Genomic DNA, 23,635 nt, shown 5'->3' with positions numbered 1-23,635 from the left:
ACGTTGTTCTCCAGTGCCAAACAATCTCATTCTTCCTTTCATTGTTGGATAATTCCTCTCAAGCACCTGCTCTTTTAATACTTTCTGGGTTTCCACAGGCTGTGTCAAATGTCCCACTAGAACTGTCTTTATGATAATACTTAACAAACTGTGCCCCACTTCCTCTTCATGTTAGAGTTATGCTGGAGCCGGAAGCTGTGGTGGCAGCTTCTTGAGTCAGCAGCTTCCTGACCAGAGCAGGGGCTGGGCAGAGTCTGCATGTGACTGAGGGTAGGAGCCAGAGAATGAAACATTCATCCCAAGGCCAGGCTGTCCTGAGAATAAGGTAAGACTAAGAGTTGTATTCTGAATGGAGGGTCAGAAACATAGGAGAGGCAAGAAGTTATGGGTAAAAGATGCAGAGCCTGGGAAGACTTCAAAGGCAGAGGGATGTCAGAGATGCCAAGAGCTGTTTGGAATCCAGAACAGTGCTGTTTTGCTGGTTTTATTTGTCTTTCACCATTCTCCATCCCCATCCCAACAGCTTACGTGCAGACTTCCATCAGTAAGTCCTCACTGCCTACTATGAGGCCTGCCATGCAGTAGGGAGACAGCAAATATCTGTTGACTTGAACTGAGACATTGTAACCATCTTTAAAAGACCATTCTTTAAAACCTCTCACAAAGGATTCTTTTCTTGAAAATCTTCCCGCATCCCCTCCCCACTAAAAAGGAGTATGTTTCTACAGATATTTGTGGTATGTTTTCTTGGTATCTCTCAGCCTATTTCAGTGTTCCACCTTGTAATATACATATTTGGATGTGTCTTATTTTTTTTTTTTTGAGCATATCCACCCTAGCGACGAGATCACTGTCTGAAACATTTTTGAAGATCCCCGTAGAAGTTGTGCATGCATCTTTATGTGGCTGCTGTGCATTGCTTCTATTTCCTATCAGTTCTAATTTTCTTTAGTCCTCATTCTCCCACAATGGAGATTTTGACTTAAGAAGTAAAAACAAGCTTATGTAGAATCCAAAAATCTAGTCCAATGTGTTCAAAGGAAAAGCAAAGGAAATAAATCTATAATCCTCTACTAAAGTTACTTTAAAAACTAATATTTATTCTTTTGTGCCAGATAGGTTTTTGTTTTAACCTAGCTCTTGTGGTTCCTGGTATTACTTTGGCTGTGTAGCTCTGGTTTGTGGTATGCTATGGAATTTGAAATTAGAAACCCATGTACCACTTATACCCTGATCCTCTCAAGTGTGGCTCATTGTAACTAAATGATGGTAAACAAAACAAACTAAGGCAAAACAAAAGAAACCTGTCCGGGTTTGGTATGTGCCAGAGTGTGATGTGTGTGCATGTGTCATACATCTGCAATTATCTACTTGTCACCTATTTATGTTTAGAGTTAACTAAGAACAAAGGGGAATTTATTGAAATATTTATTTAGAGGTCTAGTATTGAGCTGTCCAACACCATAGCCACTAGCTACACATTGTTATTGAACTCTTGAAACATGGCTATGTTGAATTGAGATGTGCTATAAGTAGGAAAAATATGAACTGAATTTTGAAGGCTTAATAAAAAAATAAAATATATAATTAATATATTTTTATATTGATTGTGTGTTGAAATGACAATATTTTGATATAGTTGGTTGGTTAAAATATTAAAATTAGTTTCATTGTTTATTTTCATTTTTTTAATGTGGCCACTAGAAAAATTTAATTACATGTAGCAAGCATTATATTTCTGTAGGATAGCATTAGTGTAGTATATACTATAATTTAGTTATTTTTGCTTTAAAAATATTGCAAGGAAGTTGTGAAAAAAATTCACTCTAATAACAGAGACAGACTATTGATAGTCTACTGTGCTGCAGGCACTGAGATTTTTATATGAGCTATTTTATTTAATTCTCTCCACATCTTATTAGATAAGTATTATTCCTATTCTAAGATAACTAGACTGGGGCTTAAAGAGGTTAAGAAATTTCCCACAAGCCCATAATCAGACAGCTAGCAATGTGCAAAGTGTACTCATATTCACCTGACCCTAGAGTTCATTCTCTTTTTACTAGAAAACACTGCCTTTCCTCTGCCTTTCTTTTTCAGAGACTGGTACCATGTAGTATCAGAAATTTACCACCCACAACTGTGAGGACTCACTAGCCTGTTACTTCAAAATAAGGTCATATTTCTTTTTTTCTGCCCAAAAGAAAATAACATATATGTTCCTCATATGTCACATATCAGGAATTCCAATGTTTTCCCATGGTTTTCCTCCCCATGTTATTATAATGACTCAGGCTTGTTCACTGATGCCTGAGACTCTATCCATTTATCTTTGTGGATTTACAGTAGAGTGGAAACTCAGATACACTCTTGAGGCTGGAGGGCCACCTCACAGCCTATCTAGAGACAGGCTGATTCAGTGACAGTGGTTGTGTTAGTTTTCTATTGCTGTGTAACGAATGACCATTAGTTGCTTAAAACAACACCCATTTATTAGCTCATGTTATCTGTAGGTCAGAAGTCCAGTATGGTGTTGCTGAATTCTCTGCTCACAGTATCACATGGCTGAAATCAAGGTGCCTGCAAGTCTGAGTTCTCATTTGGAGACTGGGGGGGAAAAACAAAATCTGCTTTCAAGTGCATTCTTGTTGTTGGCAAAATTCAGTTCCTTGTGGGTTTAGGACTTAGGCCTCTGCTTTCTTGCTGGCTGTCAGCCAGGAGCCTCTTTGCTTCTAGAGGTCAGTTGTATTCCTTGTCATGTGCCCCATCCCCTATCTTCAAGCCATCAATGGCACATCAAATTTTTTTCATGCTTTGGATCTCTCCTATGTCTCCTTCTGTCACCAGCTATACATAGAAAACTTTCTGCTTTTAAGGACTCATGTAAGATCAGGCCTATCCAAATAATCTTATTTTAAGGTCAACTATGACATATGACATAACATAATCATGGGATGATATCTCATCCTATTCACAGGTTTTGGGGATTAGGGCATGGGATATTGGGGGAGTACATTTCCTCAGTCTGCCCACTACAGTCCTTGGGATAATGTAGCAAGATATCAGCATCTTCCCAGCTACCTAGCTTAGTTGTGGGGACAAAAACAAGAGCTGACTCACTATTAGGTAGTGACACTTACTGGGGGAAGAGTGGAGGGTGGGGTGTGAAGAATTCTAGTTTGCCACTGTCCCTTTTTTCCAACTTTACCCAAAATTTTACTCATTATAAGCTTTCTTTGTGAATGCAATGTGTAGATCTGTGGCAGGAGGAAGTCCCACCTTTCTGTATCACCTGTCTTTAGGGCATCTATGTCCAAACACTTGGGGTCCATTGCTGCCTCCATGTTTCCTTCTGCTGAAGCCTCAGCCAGCCTTGGAGTTGGGTCCATGTGGCTTCCTCACAGGACACTTGGGCCTGCTCCGCTGGTTCCTCTGGGCTAAGGAGCTTCTCAAGGTGAAGAAGGAGCACCCTCCCCTTTGCCTGAGGCCCAGTGCAGACTTTGGTCCCTCACAGCTACCTGCCTTTTGGACTTTCTTTCTCCACTCTTCTTTACCAGTTTGCCAGTACTCAGCTCAAAATCCTCTGTGGCTCTTGCTCTCCCTGGGAGCACACCTCTAGTGTGCCGGTTACTGAACATTTGCTTGCCAAGTGTTGTGCTCTCTAAAGTGCCACTTCCCCTTTCTCTTTATTGACACTATTGTTTACTTCAGAGGTTTTTTTTAAAGCTGACTCCTATTTTTGACTTTAACCAATATATTAAGGAAACTTAACCACCATATACAGGTGTTACGTGTTTAAAAAAAAATGAAATTCTTAGTCACTGATCTCTAACCTGACATAGCAGAGTGATTGTCAAAAGGATCCTGGTTGTCCCCAGAAGCATTTTTATTACAACTTCAAACTCAGTCTTTTTGTTTGTTTGTTTTTTGTTTTTGTTTGTTTGTAGTTAAGGGGCTACAATATAATCACATCACAGGCTATGTGTTGAAGCTAGGCAAGCTGCATGTACCCCAGACTACCTCCCCTCATCCTTGCTTCTCCGCCCCTCTTAAGTGTAGCATTACCTAAAATCATCTCTCACACCACCAGAAGTGTGAAGTCTACGGTTTAGAAAACACTGATCTGAATCCCTTCTTCCCAGAGACACACCTCAAATTCCTCTCCAAGAAACCTTTTCTGACCAATACAGACCTCAGTGATCCCCTCAGCTGCATTCATAAGGCAGGATACTGTGTCTAATTATTCAAATGTTGCTGTGTGACATTTCATTAAGGACAAAGACCATCCTTTATACTAAGTTTTCCCACAGCACTTGCTATGCTACCTGGCAAACAGCAGGCATTCAATGAATATTTGTGGTTTGATGAGCAGCAAGGGTCACCTTGAGTATAAGTGTAAAGCAAAGTTTTACTTGGGTTTTTCCTCCTACCTTTGGCTGCTTCAGTCACAGAAAGGGCCATGAACTATGATTCTCCTCTGAACTGGTAATTTTCTCCTTTCTCAATAAGTCCATATGTTTCCTGATTTTTCTCAATCTCCCCAAATCGCACTTCATGGCCTATGTGTCTCATTATCTTGTCGACTAATTAGTAAGATACTTGGTGTTTGCTTCTAGATTTTAAAGTATTTCACTGTGTCTTGCAAAATTTTTTGTATCTTCTATCACACTAAAGACAAACCATGTGTACATAATAGATGCTCAATAGATATTTGCTGTAGAAATAAATGAATACGCATTGTATTATTTATGTCGTGGAGTGTCCCTATTATATCTTCAGGAAAAAATGTGAAATCTTCAAACTATTCATATTACATTGGTCAAGGGGATTTACCAAGCTTTAAGCTTTGGTTTTGATGTAAAATAATAAAAATTAAATCTTCTGCTTTCTTTCTTTTGGGCGACTTGGTCTATTTAGATAGTATTTTTAAAAAATATTTTTTATTTTTTAATTAGAGTTGACATGCAATATTATATTAGTTTTAGGTATGCAACATAGTGATTAGACATTTATATAACTTATGAAGTGATCACCCCAATAAGTCTAGTACCCATCTGACACTATACATAATTATTACAATATTGTATTCCCTATGCTGTACTTTACATCTCTGTGACTGTTTTTATAATTGGCAGTTTGTACATCTTAATCCCTTCCCTTTTTCACCCATCCTCCCCAACCCCCTCCCAGTTTATTCTCTATAACCATGAGTTTGTTTTATTTGTTTAGAGTCTATACATATAAGTGAAATTATATGGTATTTGTCTTTCACTGACTCATTTCACTTAGTATTATACTAAGTGGACCTCTAGGTCCATCCATATTATCGCAAATTGCAAGATCTCATTCTTTTTTATGGATATTCCATTGTATATATATACCACTTACTTATCCAGTCATCTATTAATGGACATTTAGGTTGCTTCTATATCTCTTGGCTGTTGTAAATCACGCTGCAATGAACATAGGGATTGCATATGTCTTTTTGAATTAGTGTTTTGGGTTCCTTCAGGTAAATACCCAGAAGGGCTATTCCTGGGTCCTTCTTTGTCTCTTGTTATATAGCCTTTGTTTTAAAGTCTGTTTTGCCTGATGTAAGTTTTGCTACCTCACCTTTTTTTTTAAAATTTACATTTGCATGAAAAATTTCTTTCCATCCCTTTACTTTCAGTCTATGTGTGCCTTTTGATCTGAAGGAGTCTCTTATAGACAGCGTATGTGTGGGTCTTGTTTTCTTATCCATTCAGCCACCTTATTATATCTTTTCAGTGAAGCATTTAAACAATTTACATTTAAGGTAATAATTGATAGGTATGTAGTTAATGCCTTTTTATTATCCATATTTTTGGTCTTTTTTCCCCCTTCTTCTTAAGGAAGTTCCTTTAACATTTCCTATAATATTGGTTTCATGGTGCTGAACTCCTTTGCTTTTTCTTGTCTGGGAAGCTCTTTATCTGTCTTTTGATTCTAAAGGATAGACTTGCTGGGTAGAGTAATCTTGGTTATAGGCCATTGCTTTTCATCACTTTGAATATTTCATGACAATTCTGTCTGGTCTGCAAAATTTCTGTTGAAAAATCAGCTAACAATCTTATGGAAGGTCCCTTGTAGGTAACTAACTGCTTTTTTCTCGCTGCTTTTAAGATTCTGTCTTTAAACTTTGGCATTTAATTATAATGTGTCTTGGTGTAGGCCTCTTTGAGTTCATCTTGTTTGGGACTCTCTGTGCTTTTTGGGCTTGTATGTCTATTTCCTTCACCAGCTTAGGGGAGTTTTCTATCATTATTTTTTAAACAGTTTTTTAATTCATTGCTTTTGCTCTTCTCCTTTTGGTACCCCTATGATGCAAATGTTGTTACACTTGATACTGTCCCAGAGGCCCCTTAAACTGGCCTCATTTTTGGGGGGTGGGGATTTTTTTCTTGCTGCTGTTCCGATTGGGTATTTTTTGCTATCTTATTTTCTAAATTGCAGACTTAATCTTCTGCTTCATATAATTTGTTAATTCCTTCTAATGTATTCTTCATTTCAGTTATTGTATTCTTCATTTCTGACTGGTTCTTTTTTGTTTTCTATCTCTGTTTTTATGTTTTTTATCTCTTTGTTAAACTTCTCTGTGAGTTCGTCTACTCTTCTCCTAAGTTCATTGAGCATCATTATAATCATTGTTTTGAACTCTGCATGTGGTAAACTGCTTGTCTCTATTTTGTTTAGTTCTTTTTCTGGAGTTTTGTTCTGTTCTTTCATGTGGGATGTGTTTCTTTGTCTCCTCATTTTTGCTGATTCCCTGTATTTGTTTCTAGGTATTAGGTAAAGCTGCTGCTATATTGCCTGTCTTGGTAGCATGGCATTTGGCCAATTTAGATGTTTTTTTCAAGGAACAATTTAAGTCTGTATAGTATGACACAGAACTGATGGCCCTTTCTATGCACTCCAATTAAGTTACACATACTTCTAGTTAGGTGTGAGCACATAATTTATCATCTAAACCTGGACACATTGAAAATGAAAGGGGGCACAAATAATCAGTAAGCCAGGACAAGAGGTGTCCCTGATAAACAAGAAGTATGGTCATACTACTTTGAAAGTAGTTATTAACTGTATGTCTTGTCATTCAACTGTAAAGCTATTCTAAGTCTGGGCCTTATTTCTCTTAGCTTCCTTTGTTGTTTAGAATTGTGCCTGCACATGCTGGTGATAGAAGAAACGTTAACACTGCTTTAAAAATATTCAGTGAATTATATATTATACTATCTTGATGTAGAACTTGAACCATTTCATTTGAGGCCTATTATGAGCCATTTTCTCAGTATTACAAGTGTAGGGCAATGAGCTTAATTATATGCTTGTATAATGCTAATAGCTAGCATTTACCAGCACTTACCATGTGCCAGGCCCAGGACTAAGAACTTTGCTTGAGTTCTCTCATTGGTTTCTCACAACAATTCCTGGAGGTAAGTACTATTATGGTACCATTAAATTAGAAGAAAAGACAGGTTTAGAAAGATTAAGAACTTTGCTCAGTGTCACCAAGCTAATTAAGCAGCAGAGTTTGCACTCCAGACTCTAACTCCATACACCATCTCTCTTGTATGTGAGAAATAGCTAGTATCAAATTTAGAAAGTAGTTTAAAAAATATTAATAGCACACTTTTAGGAGAAAATTCATTTGCTTTGAAATTTTTGACGGAAAATTTAAGTAAAAGATTGCAGAATCAGACTAGTGTGGCAGCTATGTGAAATCATGAGTAGTGATAGCAGTGGGTTAGATAATATATTGCTTGCTGTTGTCTGTGGTGTTAACGTTCCAATGGTTTATTATAGCACAAATATACCATGTTTTATTGAGATCATTTTCTCATCTATGAACTAGTAATATTACAAAACAATTTCTTTTGTACTATAACAGTTGCATTTACTTTAAGCAGTATTTTCTAGGTACGTTTTCTGAACAATGTCTATTTTTTACCCTGTCTTTTTGGAATAAAATTTTATTTGGTAATAGTTTTAAGGATAGTGCAGACATATCCTAATATGGACTCCGAAAAATTACTTGGTATTATTGTAATTACAAACCAAATTTGACATCAATCTAACATATTGTCAATGGGTTTTTTAGACAAAAGCAGTAAATTTAATTTTATAAAAAATGATCCAAATTGTAAGGGATAATCTGTAGCCTTAAATTGCTTTAAATCATAATGGATAAAAAGATAAAGATATAATACGATATAAATATAATACTGAGCAAATAATTATATACAGAGACTTTCATATAAAAGGTATCCTTCCATCAAATACAATAATATTTTTAATTGACTTTTTTTCCTACTTACAGGAGGGGTGTATGAATAGCAACTGAAATTAGATATTATTAAGATATTCAATCACATATATGTTATAAACAAAATATTAAAAATCTGAAAATAAATGTTTACATAATGAATATTAACCTTTATGACTACATGACAGGAAATACTACTACTCAAGGCATTCATACAAGATTACTACATTTGTAATTCAAAGGAAGGGTTACAAACAATAAGTTCAGAATTTTCTGTTTTGTTTGTCCTAAAAAATTTTTAGACTTGTCATGTCTTTGAGTTTCACACCAAAAGGTTTCCTCTAGTTTGTCACATTGTTCCCTTCGGTGAAGTAGGAGACCAGGATATCACTGGTTAGAAACATGGCTTTAAATGTCAAGTTATCGCTGTGCTCAGGGTAACTAGAAAGTCAAAATGCTTATGTTATGATGTAGATAAAGCTCTTACGGTATACTGACAAAGCAAGAGGAAGTTTAAAACAAAAAATTGGTCATTTTTTGTTGCTTTGAGCTTTTTATTATCTCCAGAGACTTAAATTTTTTTTAATTTACTATTGGCACTTGGGATATATCAGTTGAAACAAACAGACAAAAGTCCTGTTTTCAACTGGGGAAGACAGACACTAAAAGATAAACATACCAAGTAAATTATGAAGATTGTTGTAAGGTTTGAGAAGAAAAGAAAAAGCAAGTTAGGAAAGAGAGTTGAGTTGGGCTGGTTACAATTTTATATAGGGTAGTCAGGCTAAGCATCATTGTTAAGGTGAGATATGAGCAAGGAGTTAAAATGGTGAAGGTGGAAATTGGGGAAGAAGGTTCCAGGCACAGGGAATGGCTTTCAAAAGGCCATAAGTAGTAGTGTCTGTAATATTCAAGCAACTCTGAGTGGTTGAAGCTGGAGTCAGAGAGGCAAAGGGAAAAGCAAATCCAGTGGCTTTGCAGGTCACTGCAGACCCTAGCTTTATACAATGAATGAAATAGCCACTGGAGGATTTTGACCAGATAAGACAGGAGCTGACTTTTCTTATAAGAGGACAGTTCATGGTGAGCAGGGAGACCATTTAGTAAACCACTGAAGTATAATCGAGGCAGAGAAGATGGAAGCAATGCAGGTAGAAGTGGTCTGATTCTGATTTATTTTGTAGGTGCAACCAACAGGCTTGCTTGACAGATGTTAAGTGAAGATGAGAGAATGAGTAGAGCCAAGGATGACTCCAAAGTTTTGGCCTGAGCAACTAACTAGAAGGACTCTGGCATGGTCTTGACTGCTTTTTGTGTAAAGGAGAACTCTAAACTTACTGAGAAAATTTAGGTTGCATTAACATCATCAGTCGAGATGGGGAAGATGTGCATTACTACATTATATTCCAAGTATTGCTGGTATGAAAACTTGTAGGCATTCTAGCTAGTAGAGCGTTGGCTGCTAGACAGGGGCACGCCTATGTTTCTGATTTCTGGGACATATAACATGTACAGCTAAAGGAGTCTCAGGGATCCTGTACGTCTATTGAATAGATGACTAGTTTCACACATTTCAAAGGCCAGGTGGGTGCTCTCCGTCGTAAGCCAGTTAGTGACGGATTCAATGATTCAGCTGTTTACATTTATAAAAAAAGAAAAGCAGTGGCCCGATGGTTTCGCATCCCTCTCTCAACTGTCACCAACTGAGAGACAACCAGTCTGAAGGCTCAGCATCAACCTCGCTCGCCTGAGACCCCCGCGCTCCACTTCGAACGCAGGCGTCGCCCGTGCGCGCGGTCCGGGAAGGGGGCGCGAGCCGCCGCCGCTGCCGCCTGCCCGAGGGTGGGGAGGGGCTCCCACGCGTTCGCACCCAGCCGCGGTCGCCATCTTCCGGCCCGTCCTCCCCCGCGCAGGCTCCAGCCTGGCTCTCCGCCCTCCGCTCGCCTCCGAGGGGACTTCCTAGTCCGCGCAGCGCGAGGGCGCGGCGCGCCGAGCCGCTGGGGTCCGGGACAGAGTCCGTGCCCGGGCGGGGGCGGGGGCGGGGCCGGCGCGGGCAGCTGCGCGGCCGCGCGGCCCTCCCGCGGCTCTCGGGCGCGCCCCGCCTCTCGCCCCGCCCCTCGCCCCGCCTGCGCGCGAGCCTGGGCGGGAGGGAGGGGCCAGGAAGCGGCTAGTGCGCCGGGGAGCGCTGCTGCGGCCGAGCGGGTGGCAGGAGCCGCGGAGCCGGCGCCGAGAGCGGCTGCGGCTGGAGCGGGCGGCCGAGACAAAGGCGACGGTGAGTGCAGCGCCGGCCCCGGTCGCGCGCCGGCTCCCCACTCCTCGCCGCCGCGGCCCCGCGGACGGGGGCCCGAAGCCCCAAAGCACCGCCGCCGAGGGCTCCGGGGCGAGCGCGGCCCGGCCCTGCCCGCCGCGCGCTGCGGGCTGTGGGCTGAGCCTGCGGCTCCATTTTCAGGTCTGGGCGAGGTCCTCACGCGGACCCTGCCTCTGGTTTTTCTTCCATTCCCTCTGAGAAATGGTTACACGCTCAGTTCAAAATTCACGACAGGCGGGCGGTTGAGGAAGCCAACTGCCGCCTGATGTAAAATGGAAATGAGACCCCCTCCCCCCCAAATTTGCAGGTCTGGAAGCCGAGAGGGTGGTGCCAGGGGCGGGCGGGGAGGGCCCGAGTCCTCCAGGTGAGGGCTGGGGAGGGGCGGGACCCAGTGCCCCGCACTCGGCACTCCTGCCTGAGGCGTCCGGTGCGTTCCGCTCGCGTGTCTCACAGCGGTTCTTTTTGGGCCCCCGAGAGAAAGCCCCGACCACATCCCCGGAGGAGCTCGTGCTACTCTTACAGGTTGTTTGACTCAGGGCTTGCTGCTTTAGTTGTGATTTTTCGTAACGGGTGTGGTAGGTAGCGGCTCGCTGAAGCCGCGTATAAAGCTGAAAAGGGGCCTTCGTGGGCTGATTTCTTTTGTACATGAAACAACAGTAAGAAGGATTCCTCTTTAGCTGCTACTTTAAATGATAAGCTTTTGTAGGGAAATTTGGTGCTGACGGTCAGTTTACAAAATTTACACGTTTTGTGAAAGGGCCTGGCATATAGTAGATGCTCAATAAAATGTCCAAATGAATGAATCTTAAAACATCAGACAAAGCTGATCTCACATCTAGTAAGATTTAGACACATACCTTGACTCAAGGAAAAAAAACTGGGAAATAATATGTAGTTTGTTCATATACTTGTATTTTTACCCAACATATACATACTGTTGATGAATAGTCATTACCAATATTACGAACGAAGAAAATGTTTGAAATGTGCAGTTTTTCTTCTTGAGAGTGAGCAGACATTTTCTTGAAAATAAGCCTTATTTCTAATTTTCTTTCAAAAGAATGGAGATGAGGGGTGATTAGATTATATTTTGTTCTTTTGAGGCCCAGCTTTCAATTTCATTATGAATAAAGAAGTTTGTGCTTTAAGGGACAGTGGCACGATCTCCAGTTGCTTTTTAAGCAAAGGAGACCTCTAAACTTAGGGGAAAAAGAAAACCAATGTTGCACAAATATAATGAAACCTCACCATTTTCTCAGGAGACACTGATTACGCCCCTATTATGTACTGGCACCTGTGTTGGATGCCGAGTTTCTAGGGGCAAACAAAACCGACAAGTACTCTTTTTAGACTTGAGTGTGAAGTTCTTACCTCATTATCCGTGTTGCAGGTGGGGACTGTCTATGCCCCTAGTGCCTACTTAAAGTTGGAAAAGATGTCAGGTGAAGCCACAGGGAGTGTAGATCATAACAGTCTGTTTAAAGGTTAATATGTAACTTACAGGGCTAAGATTATTGGGTTACATTTTCATATTATCAGTTTAATAAAATCTCTCTACATTTTAAAATGAATGGTGGAGTTTAACAAAGTAGTATTTTATCTCCCTTATTAGATGATTTTGGTACGGTGTATTGAAGAATAATGCACTTCTGGTTCTTTTTTCTCTAAATAATCTTTGCTATGGAATATTTTCTATTTTTAAAAATCTCCAAGGAGAAACAGTGGATTCCTTTTCTATAAGAAATGTTTTTAAATAAAGCACTTTTCCAGAAATTTTATTTTGACCTTTTATTCACCAGTTGTATTGATTTGATAGTGCAGAAAAGGGGAGGACTTAGTAATAGTTTGTGGTTCTATATTAAGATTTTCCCTTTAGTATTACAATTGCGATGAAACTGCTTACTAAAAATCGAGGATGGGACTTATGGTATTGCATTTATTCTGAACATAAAGTTGCATTGCCAATTTTTACCTTTTTTACAGATGATAAAAAAACTAGTTATGGCCTCTTCAGCAGCCCAAATTAATGTGCTCCAAAGTCAGTCTTGATTATTACAAAGTAATGTAGATTAATAATATTTTACAGACAATTTTGAATTTGGGGTGGGCCCTTTTGGCTACCAGTGTTTATAACACCTTATACATCGTCGAATGTGTACATTCCAATAGAACTTTCAGATTTTTAGACTTACTGGCTGTTAGCTTTTTATAGTTGTTCTTAGGAATAATAAAGGAAATAATCCCTCAAATTTTAGTGGTAAAGAGTTTGATAGTTTTTCTTTAAATGTATATTTTAAATAGAAAGTTATTTGACAATATACTCCTGAAAGTCTGGTGTTGATGAGAAACCTAATAGTAAATGATAACAGTGATGAAGAACAATGTAAGCAAGGTGTGACATGTTGAACAAAAAATGCTTGGCATGTTTTATTTGGATAAGAACTTCATCAGAATTCTTGACAACAGCATTGACATGTTAAATTAATTTTTCCAAGAAAATAGAGCCCATAATGACTTTTTTTGTACCTTAAAAAATACTACAAATGTTTTCAAAACACTGTTCTATCTTGGAGCAGTTGATAATGTTTCAAGGCTAAATAAATTCCAGGATCATTCTGTTTTATAATTTTTGGAATATTTAAAATGTTGGTCCTTTCTTCATGAGGATGAGCATGTATTTGGAGGTGGCAGGTTTTTTTTTTTTTTTTTTTTTTTTCCTTTTTCTTTTATTGAAAGACCCTTAGAATGAGTTAGAAAGCGTTTACCGGGTGTAATTAATAAAGTGATCAAGAACCATGGTGTTATGGCATTTGCAGCTGTGCCTGTTTTTCCTGCATAGATTGTGAGAGTATTAGCATTTGTAAAAACATTTCCAAAGTGTCTTATAACTAATATCTCACATTTATACTCCAGGATAGGTTGGTATTATGTTTTTGTGTATCAGTTGTCATTTTTATCATGAAAGTGTTTAGGTTTAGGATGAATCTGAGATATTTTGTTAAAGCTTTATAAAGTTTTTCTCACAATTGCAAATACATGTTGATTTTGATCTGTTACCATGTCCTTAATCTCAGCTCTTATGAAAGAAGTTTTTAAACATTTTTTTGAATGTTAAATGTTACTAATGTTTTAGATCTGGCTCAGAGGGGGGGATGTTGTGACTTCCCTGTGCATTCTTGAGAGGAACTGAGTGAAATGTGCTTATCCTTAATATTTTCTAGTAAGATGAGGGCATTTATTCTGATTTTTTTTCCATGCCTCCCGGAAAAACTTGGAATTTAGCTTATTAATAATTAACTTTATGCATCCTGCTGCCTTAGTTCAAAACTTCAGCATACTGAACCTTTGTGTAATACTGGCAGATAATGGACAGAGCAGGATTTAGCTGAAACTGCGCTAGAGCCCTATCCAAAGGTAGTTTCTGAACTGAAAGCCAGAGACTTGATAATAGTCTTTATCCTGACAGTATAAAATACTTGTAAATATATTTTAGTCAAAATGGATTATGGTAAAACAAACACCCTCTTTTTCCTAGAAAGCATGAGATAACTCCATGTTAACTTTAGGTGTCTTTGCAACGACTAAATGATGGGCTCTGGTATTTTCATTTGGTAGCTTAACCATTTAGAATCTCATGCAGAGATTTCCTACTAACTCTTTATGATTCAATTTTTATAAGCATCTTGAACTAAAACATAAAATTATTTTGTTTCATTTGACTTAATCTGCTTTCACTTTTTGCTTTAATAAAGCAAAAATGAATTTTTCGTATGTTCAGCATTGTGTATATTTTGCACCTGATATATAGTGGGAACCCATGGATATTTGTGAAACTGGTATGTTTAATGGATGGTATAAAGTTTAAGCAGAAAATGGCTTGCTTTCTCTCACTGTACCTTTGAACCCACCCTATAGATGAAGATTTTTCCTGGCTCTCCAAGAACTCTTAGGAAGATTGATAGCTTTTCTGATTAACTTTTTAGGCAATAATAAGTCTTCTCACTTGTCAATAATGATAGTCTTATTTTAGTCATTAGAAGGTACAGTTCAGTATAATAATCAGTGTTCAAACTCTTAAACCAATTAGAACTTTTCTTCCCTAGCTCAAAACTACTCTAAATCTAGATGCCTGCTTTGGAGGAAGAGCCCTCGTAGACTTCTCTTCTCACTTTACCAAGTCCTGTTTGGTGCTCCACCCTCTCATGTTCAGGGTCCAGCTCAGTGGGGAACGGGAGTTGGGGGAAAAGGTATGGTTTTAATGTGGTGCATGCCGTTGTGATCTAGTGTCATTACCTTGAGAGTTGGTCGGGTTGTTGTTTAAAGCTGACTCATTCATGCTCCAGGAGTGCTGGAAATGGTTTTCTTGGGGAACTCTCATGTCTGGGAACCTCCAGCTGCAGTTCCTGTGATATAATTCTGCTCCAGTCCCTTAGCCTCCCAGTTTCCCTCATTTGCAGGCTTCTTTGCCCAGAGAGAGGTTTTGCGTTAGTCTTTAGGGTAGTCATATAACATTTTAACCAGACTTCCCATGCTTTATTAAGATTATTTCATGTGACACAGTTTCAAGCATTCCACCAGGGCCTCCTTATCCAGTTTTACAGCTCTTTCTGTCAAGTACCCCCACTTGAACAGTACTTCATGTCTGGGACCTACAGTCCATTGCTGCTGCCACAGTTTTACTGTCCTAAGCCTCCCTTTCCCCCCCCCCCCCCCCCCCCGTATCCTCACTTGAATATTTACTTAGAATCCACGGTCCACTATTTTAATTTCTCCCATTCATATACTCTCAGTTACCTTATAGCACTTCTTTCATTATACTCGCCTGATAACCCCCTCTTTCCCCTTTCTCCATCTAGTCTAGCCTGTACCTGGCCAGTTGAGTGTGCCTTGAGGAAAACACACCTATGATGACCTGGTATTTTTTAAATTCACGAAACTGTCCTCAGGAGGGCCCTCTGTGTTGCCACTAGTCACTCTCCCACTCCCTTAAATGACTCTTTTACGCCTCCTCAAACCTCTAGCACCTCATTTCTTATCTTCGTTTTCAGCTGATGACCTTGTTTCCTGTATGTTAAAAATGAAAGCAATCAGAAGAAAACTTTTGCATGTCTCCTTGCATCTGTGCCCATACTCTCTGCATTACCTATTGCGCTTTGACCTTCACTTGCACTCTTGGTCCTTATTCCTTTTCTCCTGTCTAGGACATTGCATTGCTTCAGCAATCTTCCCATTCTTCTGCCAGCCAAGGAGCCACATCTTCAGGGTTTCCCATTTCTACAGGATTATTTCTGTCTGCATAGAGATGTGCTGAAATATCGCCCATCTTCCAAAATAACAACAAAGAACCTCCCCAACACTGTATTTTTCTTTGGCTACTTCTCTCCGAGAGTTGTTATTTCTGGTCACCGGTACTCTCAGTCTCTTTTGTATCTGCTACAGTTTTTTTCTCTTCCACCCTGCCGTAACTGCTCTTGTTGAGATTACTAGTGACCTCCTGGGTGATAAATTCCCTAGCCAGTCCTCATTCCCAGCGTCACTGGAAGTAGCAGTAGCATTCGACATGGTTGATAATTTTCTTTGAAACCTTTCTTCCCTTTTGCTTCTGGGACACTATTGATTATTTTCAGTTTCTTTTGCTAGTTCCTTTTTGTTGCCCCAACTTATAAAACACAAGGCAGTGGTGCAGAGCTCCAAGTTTAGACCTCTTCTGTATTTATATGTAGTCTCTTCTTGTGATCTCATCTGCTCTATCCTCTAGCTGGAGTTGCCATTTTTTTCAAATTAAAAATGTTATCTTTAGTCTGGATCTCTTTTCCTAACCTTCAGACTTACATACCCAGCTGCCTGCTCAACATTTCCAGTGAGACATCCCAAATTTAACCTGTCAGAACTGAACTCGTCATCTTCCTCCCTTGTCCCAGTGATTGTTCCATTTCCAATCTTCCTTATCTTTCTAACTGCATCTTTCAGTTTCCCTGATTGAAACCTCATGGACATTCTGATTCCTCTCTCATACTCCATTAAATCAAAATAATGTAGTATGAAAGTTTGTCCTATATCTACCTGAAGAATAAATGTAACCACAACTTGCTATCTTCAACTGTTGCCACTCTCTCAAGGCAACCATCATCTCTTGCCTGTGTTATTTTAGTGGTGTCCTTTCTGGTATCCCTGCTACTTCTGCTCTTCTCTGTTCTCAACACAGCAACCAGGACCATACTTTTGAAATGAGAGATTTGATTATATTGTTCTTTTGTTCAAAACTGTTCAGTGGCTTTCCATATCATTTAGAGAGCTAAAATACAACAGTGCCTATCAGGCCTTCAGTCATCTGTCTACTGCCTGAGGACATGCCCTGTTAGATTCTCCTTGGCTTACTCCACACCCAGCACATAGGTGTCCTTGAAATTTCTTGAAGCTGCCAAACAGTCTTGTTTTCAGTATCCTTAGGGAAAGAACTTTGTTCACTGTAGAATCCCCAGTCCTCAGACCAGTGGCTGGCACATGGTGGGCACTCACATCTGCTAAACGAATGGCTGCTTACCTTGTCCAAAGAGTAATAGCATATATGTATGTTTCTGTAACTAAAAGTATTTCACCTAAAACCATATAGTCTCATAAAGTAAAAACTAAGATACAAGAGGTTAAGGTAAGTTTCCAATCAATTTTGTGTATGGAAGGTGAAAATACACAGGAAATAGGGGGTAGGAACAAAAATGTAAGTGAAATAAAGAAAAAGCCTGATTTGAAAGTAGGGTGACAACACTTTAAAATAAAAACAAAACTATTTTAGGCTTGCTCCATCTTTTAGGCCTTGTTTCTTGAATTCTGGGTGTTGGTGATTTACATGGACTTAGACACTTCAGGTTGGACTTTGTTACACCTTTCTTTTGTCAGGGATATGGGAACCAAAACTTAGTTGCTTTTCTCTTGTTAAGCTCCTTTCATTAAAGAAAAGCAGTTACTTTACTAAGAAAGTAATTTACCTGATGATATTCTCAGCATTTCTTCCTTTTTATTTTTATTTTTTTTGTAGGAAGCTGAAACAAACCTCATAGTTTTAGGGAGAGATTTTTAGTGTACAAAAATTTATTAGTATGCCTGTCTTCTCAGTACTGTACTGTACTGCCTATTTACTCCACCCTCAAAAAATGAGCATATAAATATATTTATTATGTTTCTGTGGTATGCTAGCACCTAGCTACATTAATGTATACAACTCTCTTGAGAGAAATATTTATATTTGTGTTCTTAAGTGAAAAATGTTTGAATGTATTTAAATGCATTTTTTAAAACTGCAGTTTAACCAATATTTAGGTGAAAATGAGTGTAAGGGAAATTAATGATCTGTACACTTTCAGTATTTCATTTTGCTGAGACAGAGTATTTTTTTTTTTTTTTTAACTTTCTGAGCAACAGGTCTCATTTCCTGTTGATTAGAAAAAAAATTCTTTAAATTGTGGAAGTAGGTGACTTAGTTGAAATTCTGGAATGAAGAAATAATTATTTATATGTAAACATAAATTATTCTCTGTAAACCAGTCTAAACATTTCCCTATTTTTGTGTAATATGTGGTAGTTATGTCTTGATTGTCTTGTCTTATGGACTTTTTTTGTGGCAATAGTGTGGACTTAATTTTCATGCCAATAAGGATATGGACATGTATTTGCATGTATCTTTAGTTTTAGTGGTATGTAAATATAAACTTGTATATGCTTGATATTTTACTTTAACTCCTAAGCAATAGTATTTATAAATCATATCTGGTATTTTTTTCACATTAAAATGTGAAATTAAAATATAAAAATTGTCATGTTAAAACATATGACTGTTGTAATGTTTAAGAAGTTTATTTACATACTACTGTAAAGTCATTGTGGATGACATACTGTGTTTGCCTACGGTCTTGAATTAGTCTATTTTGTAGACTGATTAGATCATTTTCATTATAATTTGACATTGACCTACCTAAATTTATATGTTAGCATTTCACATGTGAAATACCCATCTTAGATTAATAGGATCCTTACTTTTGAACTAATGTGTAGTCCTGCCTCAAGTTTATTTCAGCTATTTTCAGAATTTGAGGCTTACCATGTCATACTGCTTTAACTAACATGTTAGATAGTGAGATAACTAAAATCATATTGAGGAAAGTGAATACATTTAATAGGCTATGACCTAAGTCTCATAAGGAGTCATTAAAGTATGCATTTATTCCTTCAAAATATTTATCAAACTACTTTTCCCTGCCTACTCAGAATAAAATATAAACTGTATTCACCCAGAAAATATAGACTCACACTCTTGTCTATATAATGAGGCTCTGACAACCTCTCAGAGCATCTCATTTTGCACACTGCTCCTAGCCACATTAGCTGTTCAGTTTTTCAAACACGTCATTCTTGTTCTTGCATTAGCGCTTTTACACTAGTTGTTTCCTTTGTAACAGTCTCCCCTAGGTCTTTGCAGTGTTGGACCCTTATCTTTAGGATCTCAGCTTAAATACCATTCTCCTCTTTTCCTGACCACTCAGTTTAAAACATCTCCATCACTGTTTAACTTTTTTTTTTTTATAGTGTTTGTCAGTCCTTGAAATTATGTATTTTTAATTTTTTATTGTGTCCCCAAATAGAATATAAGTTTTATGAGAGCAGGGACCTCCTCTGTCTTGTTCCTTGCTGTCCACAATGCCCAGAACAGTACCTGGCACCAAATAGTTGTTAAAAAGAAAAAAGTTATCAGATGAATGAAACAAGGTACCAATCTCATCTGTTCTTTCTTATGAATGAATTTTAGTGTACTGATATTTTAAAGTGTCAAAAGCAGATTCCTTCTAACCTAAGAGAGTAGGAAACTGGATTTTTCAGACAAAAGCCTATTTTGGAAAAGGATGAGAGAATTGGGGAACCTTTCTGATCCTTAGAACAGTATTAGGTGGAACCAGTGTTGCCGGGTCTCTCCATGATGTCTTCTATTAGTCAGCTATCGAATGCATCTCTCCAACTCTGGTCAGTGACATCATGTTCACAGCTTGACACTGGCTTTAGTGGGACCACTTGCAGCATGGGAATCAGCGAAAGCTATAGAATCAGCATTTATTCCAGGGGGGTGGTTGTTTAATATCAGCAGACCATTGGGTGGGGCCATATGAAATTGTTGTTTTTATAGACCAAAAAAATCCTTGAATGTTGACTTTTTTTATGGTTTAACCTAGTAGAGTTATTTTGGTATAATGATAAATAATTTCTTCATGGGAGTCTGAAATTACCTTAGTGCTTTCTTTACCTTGTTTGTTTTTCAAAGTTGCATTCACTTCATACCTGATGATTACTTCTAGGTTCATTTAATGTGTAAAACGTGGCCATTTATGTTTGTATATTAATTGCTTAACTGTATACTTGTTTAATTATTTCATTCCAAAGCAGGCCCAGAGACCTTGAGATACTTCTGAGGGAGTTCTTGGTTTTGCTGCTTAGTGCTAAGCCCATTGAGAGGTGTTCCTTTTCTACTGAAGGAAGCAGAGCTGATTCAATTTGAGTTATTGTTATTAGATAACTTTTATCATTTACTTTTCAGAATGATTTACATAAATGCACCTGAATTCAGTTTTTTTTTTCTGACTTTTTTACTTTTTTGCTAATTATCATCCTCTAAGTGTTTGCCTTCTCTCTCTGATCATTTACTTGAAGCTACTCCATGATGTCTTCTATTAGTCAGTGTCTTTAAATCAGGGAACTGATTTTGTCCTGTTTTCTCAAGTTTTAGTAGTTTCCCCCTGTTGTCTTTCCTATGACTGCTTGGACATTCCAAGTCATACTCAATCCCCCCATCCCTCACCCCACCTCATTCCTGTCCCACAGTTGTATAAAGACACATTAAGTTACTTCTTATAAGCACAATTTTCTTATCTAAGGAAATTTACTGTTTATAAAAGTTGAGCTATTTCACTAACAATTTATACATTATATTAACTCTGAATAAGTGGGTTTGAATTACTGATATCGAATTAAAATATGGCACCTAGATTTCTTATATATATAACTTAAATTGTTCTCTTATGCACAACCACTAAAAACCCTTTAATGCAGCAAATCAGAAGATAGGTATACACTAAAGAAAACATCTATAATCCTACTACGCTAAGATGACAACCACTGGTAATGTTTTGATCAGTGTCTTCTGGGACAAATCAATGAGTGAATTTTTTTCACAGAAAATCTTAGAACACATACTGTTCTCTATGTTCTATAACATCACTTTAGCAAAGGTGATTGTAGTATTACTTTTTATAACTTCAGTTCAAAAGGATCTTATTGGAAAATGAAAATTTTGTTTGACAGGTTAAAGCTGTAAGTAGTTATGATTTAAAACGATGTTTATGAAGAGTAGAATGTGGTAAGTCACCTTGAGACAAGAATTTCTTCAGCAGTAATTTTTTCTTAAGTGCCCTCTTACCATTGAACAATAGTCCGATTGTATTATACCAGTTAAGGAAAACAGTACATGATTCTATGTACAGTAGAATTATTTTAATAATAGCTTTAGAGTAAAATATGTAGATATGTTCATAGTTTTGGTCTGCCCCTAGTTCTACTGATGCTTTAATGTTAAAGTAACTTTAGAAGTAAACTGTGTTTTATTGACAGCCTTCATCTATCCAAATTATGACAATTGTATTAGATATTGCTACCCTTTTTGTGTGTCAAAATGAGGAGTGAGGGATTTCTCGGGGAAAAAAATTAGTGTTAGACTTCTTATATTAACGTTTGAGTTGGTTTCGTTTCATGAGTGTAAAAATTCTTGTGGAGGAAATTGCTGGTATTATTGGTGTATTGCATCCTTTGGAAGTCAACCCCAATCTTGTCAGCTAGTTGTTTGAGTCTTAAAGTAGCACTTTTTAAAGCTAATCAAGGGTTGTATAATTTAAGTGACCTTTCCTTTACCACAGTGGTATCTGTCACATAGGGTACACCCCGATGTCTTGCCTTGTTTTGATTGTTCTTGACCTTGTCTTTTTCTGTGTTGCATTACTACTTGTTCACAAGCTCCTGCAATATTTATCTCTTAAGTAGCTAAAGTAGCCATTTCTCTTACCTCTCATTGCTATTCCCAGATGGTACATATATCACTGAACATATTTCTCATGTAGAAAAGAAGAATAAAAAGCAATGTAGTCGATGTGGGCTTTTCTATTGAGAAATGATGCAATTATCATTTAAAGCAAAGACCATCAGTACCTAAAAAAATGTTTTTTACCTACTGATATCACATATTTGTAAACGTACATGCAAGTGCCTCTGCTTGTTGGAAGGTAAAGTGAATGTTGATATAAATTCAGGAAAAGGGTTTAGAAATATTCCGTGCATTTTGCTGTTTTAAAAAAATGACATTTTAAAGCCAGATAGAAAAAGTTGAAAATCCCATGACATCACTTATATATGGGATATAAACCTAAAAGCAACAAATGAACAGACAAACAGACTCATGGACATGGACTATAGACTGGTGGTTACCAGAGGGGAGAAGGGAGGAGGGAGATAGACAGGGTAAAGGAGGTCAAATATGTGGTGACAGAAAGAGGTCTAACTATGGGAGGTGAACACACAGTGTAAATATATATATGCTGTACTGTTTAAAAAGTGATATTTTAAAGTTTCACAGTGAATTTTTAGCCTCCTGTTTTTATATTTATTTTGTGAATAATGACCTTATTTTTGCAAATGGTACATACACACTAAAGAAATACAGAAATTGGTGACACTAAGTGGTAGAACTAGTATGCAAAGTAGCCTCTGATTTTTCATTGTCAGAAAGTACATGGACTTTGGAATCAGGCACACCTCAGTTCCATCCCTAACTTTGCCACATGTTCGCTGTATAGCGGGCCCCCACCCTTGGTGATTTTTGTTTTCTTTTTCCATTGAGTGAGGGTAATAGGCTTCTTAGGATTAAATGAAGTACTCATGAAGTATTCGGTTTGTAGAAAGTGTTAATAGTCATTTCTTTGGATTACTCCATATTGTTTTAAAATATCTTGGGAGTCACTTAGACCTTTCACTTGAAAGTGAATTGCGGTCAGGAAGCTGGAAAGATGTGTAATCCAGGAAGATTCATGTTTGTAGTGTCCTTTAACTCTGCCTTGTTTGAGGAGGATTTAATAGAGTATTTTGACTTCAAAGAAAGTTTTAAAGGTAAAGGCTGAAGTAGAAATGAGTTGAGATAAGTTAATTATTGCTGACCAATAATACTTGGGTATAGTATAACAATTGTATGCATAAAGATATCTATTTTAAAGGCTAAGAATTGACCTTTTGCAAAAGAAAAATATGACTTAAAATATGGAAAAAAGTGTTCAACTTGAATAACAAGTTTCTCTTAGCAGTTTTAAGATTTAACAAATGGTGCTAATTCACCTGATTACCGTGACACAGGTACTACAAAAGTTGCTGGAGGTAGCGTGAATCTGTAGAATCCTTTTCAAAAGCAGTTTGGCATGTATTGGAACAGTATTTCTGCCTTGCAAGTATACCCTAAGGAAGTATACCCATTTCCTCCCCTCCTTTTGAGGGAGGAGAGGTTATTCTTTTTTAATGATGGCTTTATTGAGATAATTTGTGTGATACTGTAATTTATGATAAAGAAATATATATTTGGTCTTCTTCCCCATTTCTGGCACCGAGGAGAGTTATTAATGTGTTTTTTGTTATGTTAATGAGGTGACTTTTTTGGCACTTCCTGAGGAGGTCGAGTTGCTCAGGGGAACCAACCCTGTAATTAGAGGGTTGGAACGTTTAGTCTGGCCTCTCTGACCTCTAAAGAGGAGAGGGGCTGGAGCTTGACTTGACAGTGACCAGTACTTGAATCAGTCATGCCCACGCGATGAAGCTTCCATAAAAGCTCAAAAAGACAGGGTTTGGAGAGCTTCGGGGTTGGTGAATGTGTGGAGATGCCGGGCGAGTAATGCGATAAAAGCATGGAAACCCTGTGCCCTTTATACCTTGTCATGAGTATCTCTTCCACTTGGCTGTACCTGAATTCT

General features: G+C 38.0%; 1 protein-coding gene across 6 annotated transcripts in view; it reads left to right on the top strand.

Annotated features, from left to right (window-relative positions):
• Positions 1-232: 232 nt before the first annotated feature.
• CDC42SE2 (CDC42 small effector 2) overlaps positions 233-23,635 on the top strand; it is a 97,938-nt gene continuing 74,535 nt past the window's right edge. For 5 of the 6 annotated variants that reach the window (XM_016118374.2, XM_016118371.2, XM_036225026.1 and 2 more), the window contains exon 1: positions 10,445-10,556. The gene's annotated coding sequence lies outside the window, so the exon portion shown is untranslated. Of the gene's footprint in view, positions 326-10,444; positions 10,557-23,635 lie in introns of those variants that run through there. The other variant, XM_016118373.2, reaches the window with a different exon arrangement.

This window comes from Rousettus aegyptiacus, unplaced genomic scaffold, assembly GCF_014176215.1.
Source record: "Rousettus aegyptiacus isolate mRouAeg1 unplaced genomic scaffold, mRouAeg1.p scaffold_m13_p_7, whole genome shotgun sequence".
Classification (NCBI taxonomy): Eukaryota; Metazoa; Chordata; class Mammalia; order Chiroptera; family Pteropodidae; genus Rousettus; species Rousettus aegyptiacus.
Note: the sequence above shows the minus strand (reverse complement) of the source record. Positions and strands in the feature narration are given on the sequence as shown.